Consider the following 10,370-nt stretch of genomic DNA (forward strand, 5'->3'; position numbering starts at 1 on the left):
AATGCACATGTATTAAACGTTCTATAGTTTTAAAGATGAGAATTAATTTACTCAAAGAAACATTGTAACTTACTTTATAATCTATCAACATATATATGCAATGCTGATTTTAGCTTTGGCTGAGCATTCATTGACTCTATATATCACATTTCCTGTAGGATATTTGTTGGGTTTGGCTGTTTAAATGCTACTTGTGAGTGGTTTGTTGTGTTCTTTTCAAATTTTACACATAGTAAGTTATACCTGAGGCCAGTAAGTTTCTCTGGAATAGAGGAAGGGAAAATTGACTTCTTTCCCATAAATTTGTGTATAAAATATATATCTGCTGGGTGGGAGTGGCTGCTCACATACACTGAGTGCATGAAAGACGATGGATTTTCTTCCTAGGAATAAGGAGTTTGAACCTATGTGGAGATTGGGAGGGAAAGTTTAAGGAATGAAAGGAATGAAGGCAATGTTTCATGTGAAGTTGACGCCAGGACCAATCTTTATCAGTGTGTATGTAAGAGTGCACCCTAGAGGAAATGGCATACATGTATGTGCACATGTTCATGTGTACTTTTGTAACTTCAGGTGACCTATAATACTCTGAAGAATGTGCAGCCAGTTTGAAAGACACTCCTCAATTAAGCATAGCCCAGTGAAGGAGGATTTTCCTTCACTTTGAAAGGCACAGTTTAGCTGGTGCTAAGCTACTTCCCATGCTACTATTTTGGAGGTTATTATTTTGGAGCCTATTTCAAAGAGGATACTTAAATTCCTACTCTCTCGGTGAGCACTGAGGAAGCCTACCAATGATTTATAGGCATAGATTCTTAGGAATAGTTAAAAATGGAGACATTAAGGGTCAAAAGTAGCCTATGAATAAGGTTTCTGAACATATTTTCTTCATCAACTTTAGAAGTTGTATTCCAAAAGAGAGGAACACAAAAGAATTTCCCAAATACTTTGGGGGACTTCAACACTGAAAATGCTATCTGAGGTGGATTCTTTTGTTTAAATTTTTATATTTTTGGACATTTCAAATTAAATCCTATTTTCTTCAACTTTATGATCCAAATTACAAAATTTGTTTCTATGTTTATTAAAATGACACTTTTTTTGATTTTTTTTTAAAATTTTATTTAAAAGGGAAAAGAGAAAAAACAAAACAAAGCAGTATAAGGGTACAATTAATACAGAATTACAAAAAAAAAAAACAGTAAGAAATCACCAGTTAATAGATTACAATTATCATCCTAGAGACAGTTGCTCAAGTCACAGTATCAAAGCATACAAAGTGGACATTCAAACAGTGAGACTGCAAACAGTTGTGTTCAATGATCCAACCAAAAACATTAATATGGGTATCTATTTAACACCCCTAAACACACTTGCAGTTGTATACTTTAGAGCACTTTTTTTTCTCTCTCTTTTTTACAACAAAATTTACACATTTTGGGTTTTATTGCTCCCATAGATCTTATTACTTTTTTGTAAGAGAATAAAATCAAACATGATAAAACAAAGCTGTCAGTCAAAACCAAGGATAGACATAGCACATGATGTAAAAACAGAGTACAAGGTTATCGACAGTAGTTACCATAATGCCTCTTGCTTCCTTAAAAAGAATTGTCTATCTCATTAGGTATTATAAAGTTGAACAAAACAGTAGAGAACAAGACCAATAAAACCTAAACCTTGTAAACACTACAGGACTTTCAAAGAAGATAATAGTCAAACCAGATTGGGCATCATAGTGAATCTTATTGCCTTCAAAGTAGTTGCATATACCTTCAAAATTGATAGCATCATATAGAACGGAACAGGGTCTAATCAGTCAAAACAAGATAGTGGGAGTATTATAGGTCTTCAAATCAAGTTAATAGGAAATCAAATAAGTTACTATTATATATCCTGCTAATTTTTTTGATTAAAATGACACATTTTAATAACACTTCCAAGGGAGATTTTACAAGTTGACTAATTAAATTCTATTAAGCATTTCAAACTATGATTTTAGTGTATTAAATTTCTCTTTAAGTAGTTTGCCTAATAAGTAAACAATTTTAACTACCAAAATACATTTTATAAATGTAATGAGTTAAGCTTATGAATATCCCAGTAATTAACTGTAGCAAGATTTAAATCTGTTAAAAATATTGTCTTCTCACACGAGCAAACATTCATTCCTCAATCTAAAATTGTGAGTCTAAATCAATAACTCAATTACAAATTTCATTTAAATATGTTTGATCTTTTAGCTGCCCTAATATTGCAATTCCTCTTAAATATTAAGAATAATTAAAACTATACATGTATATTTCTAAATGTAACAGAAACTATTACTATTAAAGAGCTATTTAAATTTCCATTTCTGCTTTTTAATACTCAGACATGGTCTCAGAGCCAGGAGTAGAAGTATCACCTAAGCTGTTGTGAGAAAAACCCTCAGGCCCCACAGATCCACTGAATCACTCAGAGATGTGGCCTAGCAATTTTACTAAGACCCTTAGGTAATTCTGATGCATGCTAAAGTCTGATAACTATTTCATATTTAATTCTAAAGTACCCTAGGGGTAAGGATTTGGGGACATACAGGCAGCTAAACTATCCTGAGTTTACTGTAGCCCATAAACTTATAAACCCATCAGTGGATTCATCCAGTGATGAGGTGAGCACTCTTAAGATCTAATTACCACCCACACAGTCCCTTCTTTGAACATTGCTACACTGGGGACAAAGCCTTTAGCACTTGGGAGGACATTTCAGATCCAAGACATAACACACAACCGTGTGAAATGTCCTCTTGTGTTTTTGCCAAGCCATTTTTGGAGTAGATTTCTGTAAAAAAGATGTTTCAGTTTTTATTAGTAGAGCTGAATTTCTCTCCAGAGAGACTGGTATAGTTTACAACTCTACTAACCATATGGGAGACTTCAAATGTCTTTGAAACCAGGATTCTATAGCACATAAGTAGGATTCTAAAGGAAGACAATAAGAGATATCTTTCAAAGCATGAAAACTTTTGTTTTGCAATTCAAAAATCATTCAGTTAAACATTCATTCAGTCAAACAAACTTAACAAAGAGGGAAAGAGACATAGGAGACAAAAACCAAAAATAGTTAAACTTCAATAGTGAGTTTAAATTGTTTTTTATATAAATATGATTCTCTTAAGAAATGTTCCCAATCATGTGGAGATAGAATGTAAAAATTTTAATAATAAACTCAATTAAAGTCCTAGATAATTGGATAAAATGGGTAAGTACTGAACTAGAGAGAAAAACATTGGAGGATGTAGCTCTTACTACATCCCCTTGCTCTGTTTTCCAGCCATCGTGAGGTGAGCAGTTTTACCATGCCTTTCCACAAAGATGTTTCTGACTTGGAGACAGGTAATTATGGACTGACCCATCTGAAACTACAAGCAAATAATCCATTTCCTCCTTTAAATTATTTAGAAGTATGTATCAGGCATTTTGTTCCAGCAATGACATAGCTAACTTCAGACTACTGCATGTATACACAAGAGTGGTGCTTGACCCAAATTTCGATGAGGAATTGGAGGGGGAACACATTTTTTTAGGAATTTATGGCTGAGATTTAGATCAGAGGAAGTTATCCAGGGAAAGAAAGAAACATACGCATGAAGTTGTGACAATAAAGAAGCTCATGGTATTTTTTTTTTTAATTATGAACAGTTGGGGCTGGGGATTTAGCTCAGCGGCATAAGCGCCTGCCTTGCAAGCAGGCAGTCGTGAGTTTGATCTCCGGTACTGATAAAAAGGAAAAAGACAAAAAAAAAAAAAAAAAAAATTATGAACAGTTTCAGGTTAGTAGCTGCTCTTTTTAATCACGAAAAAATACCGAGGAAATCAATTTAAAGGAGGAAAGGGCTTTTGTTTGGAGACAGAGTCTCACTAAATAGTCCAGGCTGGCCTTGAACTCATAGTAATCCCTCTTCCTCAGCCTCCTGAGTACTGGGGTTGTGGACATGCAGTACCATGCCTAACTAGAAAATGTCTTTTTTCTTTAGCTCATGGTTTCAGAGGCTTTGGTCCATGGTCAGACAACTACATTGCAAAACTGCTTGCCTGTGGCAAAGTAGGAACATCACGATGGAAAGGCAGAGTTGAGGGATACTGTATAACCCCTGCTCAACAGGAAGCAGAGAAAAGTGAGAAAGCTGAGGACAGAAGGGAAAGGGCTGGGGACCTTGTTCCCCAAGGCCACACCTTCATGATCCACTCCTTTTGTTGAAACTATACCTCTTATTTTCATCATTTTTCAATAATACCATCAAATTATAATCTCATCAGTCAATTAATCCACTGATGGAGTTAGAGCCCCCATGATCCAATCATCTTCTAATAGCCCCACTTCTGAGCACAAGAGACTTTTGGAGAACATTTAAGATCTAAACCATAACAGCAAGACAGTTAAGTTCAATGGAGTATACACATAATACAAAACTGGAGAGAGCATAATCATGTCAGTGTTTCTAACTGATGATGGAACCACTGAAACATATTGACATGAAGAGAGTAGCATGACAAATTTCCAAGTCAAGAATATTAAGTATTGGATATACATAGGGATAAACATCCTTTTAACTCTCCAAAATCAGTAAAACTTTGTTATGAGGAATTTTTTCAAAGTAGCTTTGGTTATTAAAAAGAGGCTGAGTTTTGGGATGTTTGAATTCATATCTCAGATCTGCCATTTACTAGCTGTGTGTGATTTTAAATTTGCTACTTAATGTTTTCAACCTCAGTTTCTGTCTTGGAAAAACATGGTAATAGTGATATCTTCCTGCAGGTCTTCAGTGGAGTCAAGAATTACAAAAGAGCACTTAACAAGCAAACATTAAGCACAATGTTGGTTTTAATCAGTCTTCTTTGTTACACAAAGCAGAAGCTTATTGGAAGCTAAATGAAGTCAAAAGGAGCAAACTATGAGAATATGTTGTCATGTCATTTGGAAGCCATGGATGTGCCTCAAGAACAACTGGTACAAGGCAGGTAAAATTGCAGAGAACCATCGTCTCTCTTCTACACATTAGCTTTCTTCTTGCTCCCTAGAGGCTGAATTATGTTGGCCAGAAAAGCTTCGGGTTCACATTTTTTTTTTCCTGTTCAAAGAACATTCAGATATAATTTCTTAGTTCCCTGTCCAAATTTCCAGAAAGAGCTCTACTGTTCCTATAGGTCTTTGTTGTATTTTCCTCACACAACTCACTGTAGAACTGCTTGAATTTATGTCCTAAAATAGGGTGGAGCAATTTCCCAGGAGTAGTACTTTGAAAGCAGATATGACAGGGTCTCTATGGAAATCATACCATAAATAAAGGGTACTTTTACAAACATCACCAAGATTCCATCTTACTCCAGAAAGAATGACAATTATTAAGAAATCAAATGATAACAAATACTGGCCTGACTATGGTGAAAAAGGAATCCTCCTGCATTGTTGGTGGGGATGCCAACTGTTACAACCATTATGGAAACCAGTACAATTTTTCAAAGAACTAAAATTAGAAATTCTATATGACTCAGTTATTTCCCTGAGAGGTATGTTGCTCAAAAAGTTCAAGACATCATACTACAGTGATGCATGCATATTAATGCTTATGGTGGCACATTTCTTAATAGCTAAATTCTGGAAGCATCAACAGACAACTGTATAAAGAAAATGTGGTATCCATATGGTATAAAATATTATTTACGTATAAAGTATGACAAACTAAGGATATTTGTAGCAAAATAGATGCACATGGAAAATCTAATGTTAAGTGAAATAAATCAGATACAGAAACTTAAATACCATACGGTATCTCTCACTTGAGTGAGGCAAAGCACAAATGAAGAGAATAATGAAGAATGAATGGAAGGGGGCAAAGAATGGATCCTTTCAATAGGGAGGTGATCCAAGGCAGCAAGAGGAAGCGGTGAGGGGAAGGGGAAGGAGAAATAAGTAAAGTTATGCATGTACAGGAGCACAATAACCTCAATGAATATGAAGATTATATGCAACAATATGAGCTATAATTAATAATATCAACCTAAATGAAAAATGGGATGGGGAATCAGAGGATGGAGGGAAAGAGGAAGAGAGTAGGAGAAGACGGATTGAAAAAAAAGAAAGAAACAAGCTGTAGTATGGACAGGAAACCACTGCAAGATAACTGTAAACTACAGGAATTGCAGACATGTACTAAAAAAATAAAAAGCCAGTTTCTTGACACCGATGGTCACCTCAGCTACCAAGTGAATTTATAATCAATCGTATAGAACAATGTTTGTTAGAAAGTCCCCTTACTTGAGCAGTAATTATTATTTATTTTGAGAACATGTATAGAATAGATTGCATCTGGTTGGCTACATAAAAGAGATTTCTTTCTATTTTTGTGCATTGCCTGTGTTGTGTATCTCTCTGGTTTAATGTTTATTCAATAATAAAATTATTTTCCTTATCTTCTAATAAAAAGTAGCATATCTATAAAATGATTTTAAAACATTGGAGCAAGCTGTAGAACCATAATGATCATGCACAAATCTGGGACAGGCCCAACTGTAGACTCTTCAAGTTAGTGGAGGGAGACTGCCAGAACCCACAGAAAGACAGCTCTGTCAGGTGGCCTTGAGGGAAGCAGTGTGCTTCTGTTTTGGAACAGTCAGACCAGGACAGCCTCATGGGGAAGGAACTGGGATGTATTTATCTTGATTCCACACATTTCTCCATGTGTCCTCTATGAATTATCCAGTGGCCAAAACTATGTGAAAGCCTAACAACATAGGAGTCTCTGCCTTCTCTCTTCCAGACCAGCCTCCTGGGGCAGACAGGAAGTGGACAAGGTGAGAAAAGCATGAGAGAGACAAAGATATCTGGATCAGGATGTTGTCTACTGACATACTAACAAATGCCCAAATTGAATACACAATATTCTCACTGCACTTTACATACTGTCTTCTTTAGCAGAATCAGAATTATACCCAATACAAATCTCTCTCTCTCTCTCTCTCTCTCTCTCTCTCTATATATATATATATATATATATATGCACACACAAATTATATGTATAAGCACACATATATTTTAGTAATGAGTGGTCTAAGATTCTGTTATATAATTGCTACGGTGGTTCTTTATGAGTTCATTTGAAATGGAAACTTTTTTTTTTAGATTCCTAGTACAAGAAATATCAATGGGTAAATTTTAATTAGAAGGTTCTGTGAGCAACATAAGCTTAAAAGTAAAGCACAGTAGAATAAATGTTTGCAGGAAATCACCACTTTTAGAGCAATTCTATTCGATCTTTGCTAACACACCATGCAGGTGAGTGAGTGCTGATTATTTTATTAGGGTTTCAGCATAAGAAGTTTTAAATTCTCTTCTCTCATAATTTAGCATGTAACTATTGGTTTCAATGTATTTGTTATGTTTAAAGATATATGTGTCACTATATATTTAGGACAAACCTATAATTCTAAAACTATTTTAAAAATTTATCAGAATAGAAGAAAAAAATCTAAAAGCTTTAAAGTAATCTGTCTTTTGGAATAAGCTTTACTAGAAAACCAAAACACTTTCCTTCAATTTAAGATGATACAATGTTCTTTTTAAAGTTGTATTTGAAAAAAAAACAACAGAAAACATCTAAGTAAGATATGCTAGTGGAGTAGAAAGTTAAGTTTTGTTAATTTTAATTATTATACAATTGCTACAAAACTGAGAAGTAAAGAAACGGAAAGAATCATTTAAATGAAATACATATAAGCAAATAAAGAAAACTCATAAACAATGTTCTCAGGGCGCAATTTTTATACCAAGGAATGGATCCATGCATGCAAAGATATCGGGATGAACTTTTGATTAAGAAATAAGGGATTCAAATTTAACAATTCAATCTCTACCTTTAAGTTTAAAGAAGCATTCTCCTCCTTTCCCAAGATATTTCTTAACTAAATATGCATTCTTACACTCAATCTTTGAATCTATGCTTGCAGCCATGGAAGGGTTATAATGCAATATTTTTTTTCAAATCAATGGTTTATGTTTACAATTAAGGTATAATTTTAAATATTTTAAAGTTAATCAAGAAACAGAAATTTAGTAAAGAAAGAGCAATATTGTTCCCTGAAAACAAAGAAAGAGTGTTAAATATATTGCCTGTTATAGTTGCTTTGCTTTTCTTCGTAGCAACAGTTCAAACTTTTCTGGAAATCACTGACATGATACTTACAGTTTCAGTTTCTTTACATATCAGTTTAGTTTTACGTAACTTTAGATACATACTGTATTTTAAAAGGTAACATAAGAAAGGCTGCTAGTATTTAATATATTCCAGGTATTAGAAAAGTCATACACAGTTGTGCCCAATCAGTTGAGCCCTTCAAGACCAGGCCAGAAGTGTGTGACTCATCACGAACAAGATGCCAATGAACTGTTCTGCTGCACCTCACTGTATTTGGCAGGCTGACTAGTTTATGACCTTTGATAAATAGTCACCTAAGCTGAGAAGTGCAAGGAGAACAATGGGGTGATGCATTTTGGGCAACCTGATTCCTTGTATTGAAGGCATAGCCATAGAGTAAAAGTCATCCTTAGCTCTGGTTTCATTCTAATGAAACTTTTGGCTCTGGTTGCTCATAAATAATTGTGTCAAACCTCAGTTGCTGCCATTTAAAACTAAAAAAAAAAAAAAAAAAAACATACTTGGTCAATTCTATCATATGAATCAAATATAAAGCATTTCTAAAATTAAAGCTGACTTAAATTTTTGGAACAACATGATAACATGAGAAAGTGATATATCTATATCTATGTCTATCTATAAATATATGAGAAAGAGATTTCTAAAATATACTTCAAAATGTACAATAAACCAAATAGAAACTATTTACATGATGAAGAAGGAAATATTTTTGTTGTTTTTGTGCATACACATATTGTAATTTACTTTTAAATAAACCAAAATCATTTTTCTAAACAGAAAAGATAATTACTAAATGTCTAAAAAAAAAAGAAAAAAGAAAATATCTGCTACTGCAGCAGACACAACCTTATTAAAGAAAGTTTATTCATTGTAGATAATTGTTCACACATGTATGTTATAAATAAATAAGCCTGCTATTAATTCTTCTCTTCAGTGGGGCTTGCATTATAATATACATATGAATATTGCTGATAATTAAAGACAGTATCACAAAAGCAGCCTCTAGTTTTGGATTTTGTGGTTCACAACCAATCATTTTCTTATTCAGCATTAATGCATACTCTCAAAATTACAATTGTATTAAGAAAAAGAATATGTACTTAAATGATCCTTGAAAAAGATGAAACCATGTGTCTGCTTCTCTTTCTGAGAGCTATCCATAGTGTCTCGATGGTCTGTGGCACATACACAGGAATATATTCAGCGTAAGAATATAAATGAAGAACAGCTACTGAGCAAAATAATCTATTTATCACTTGTTGCTTTCTTTCATCCATATTACAGGAAACTTTATCCATCTGCACAAAGCCATTATTTCACCAAGGCTCAGTAATAGTTGATTAATATTTCCTTATAGGAGATCTAAATTCTGTGTGACTTTTGCTGTTGCAAGTTTGTGTTGTTGTTTTATATAGTAAAAGTATTCAACTTTTGTCTATCAAAATTGAAGGAAATGTTTTTCTAGATTGATGATTGCTTTTTAATTGCGTAAGTTATTTTCCTCAAGTACAGAAGTTATTCCTTTTGTACATTTACATCTGCTGGGCTTTCTATTGTGAATTTTACTGCTTTTATTAGTTCATTCAACAAATGAACTAATGTAGTATGCACCAGATGTTCTCCTATGTGCCAAAGACACAGCAGCAATCAAAATGATCGAACTGTTTTCTCATGGATCTTTTACCTTTAAAGAAAGAGTCAGACAAGTAACAGTCAAAAATCAGATTCCCGTCTTCCCTGCACTTGAACCTTAGATAAGATGAAAGCTGGTTGTAAGAAAAGGAATAAAGGACTACATAGAGGGCCTTAATGGGGCCGTGGACTTAAAGGGCTTCGGAGTGCACTGTATGAGAATGAGTGCTCTGGAGACAAATGGACGGGGAGTGAAGGGTAGCAGTAGGGTGGAGGAAGGGACCGCAGCTTCTTCCAAAAAGTTCACAGAGAATGTCACTTTATACAAAGCCCAGAGGAGGGAAGAGTTCATACAGAGGGGACATCAGGGAAAGTGCATGCCAGGAAAAGAAAAGAGAAAACACAAAACTCCTACAGAGAGAACTTACACAGTGAGTTCAAAAAACGGTGTTGGGGTTGGCAGGGCAAAAACAGGGAGCCCAGGAGGATGTAATAAAAGATGAGTCACAGACTCATAAAAAGAAAGAGAGGCTGTCAGAGA

This window comes from Cavia porcellus, unplaced genomic scaffold, assembly GCF_034190915.1.
Source record: "Cavia porcellus strain 051 isolate PalLab524CR breed Dunkin Hartley unplaced genomic scaffold, mCavPor4.1 scaffold_12, whole genome shotgun sequence".
NCBI classification, from domain to species: domain Eukaryota; kingdom Metazoa; phylum Chordata; class Mammalia; order Rodentia; family Caviidae; genus Cavia; species Cavia porcellus.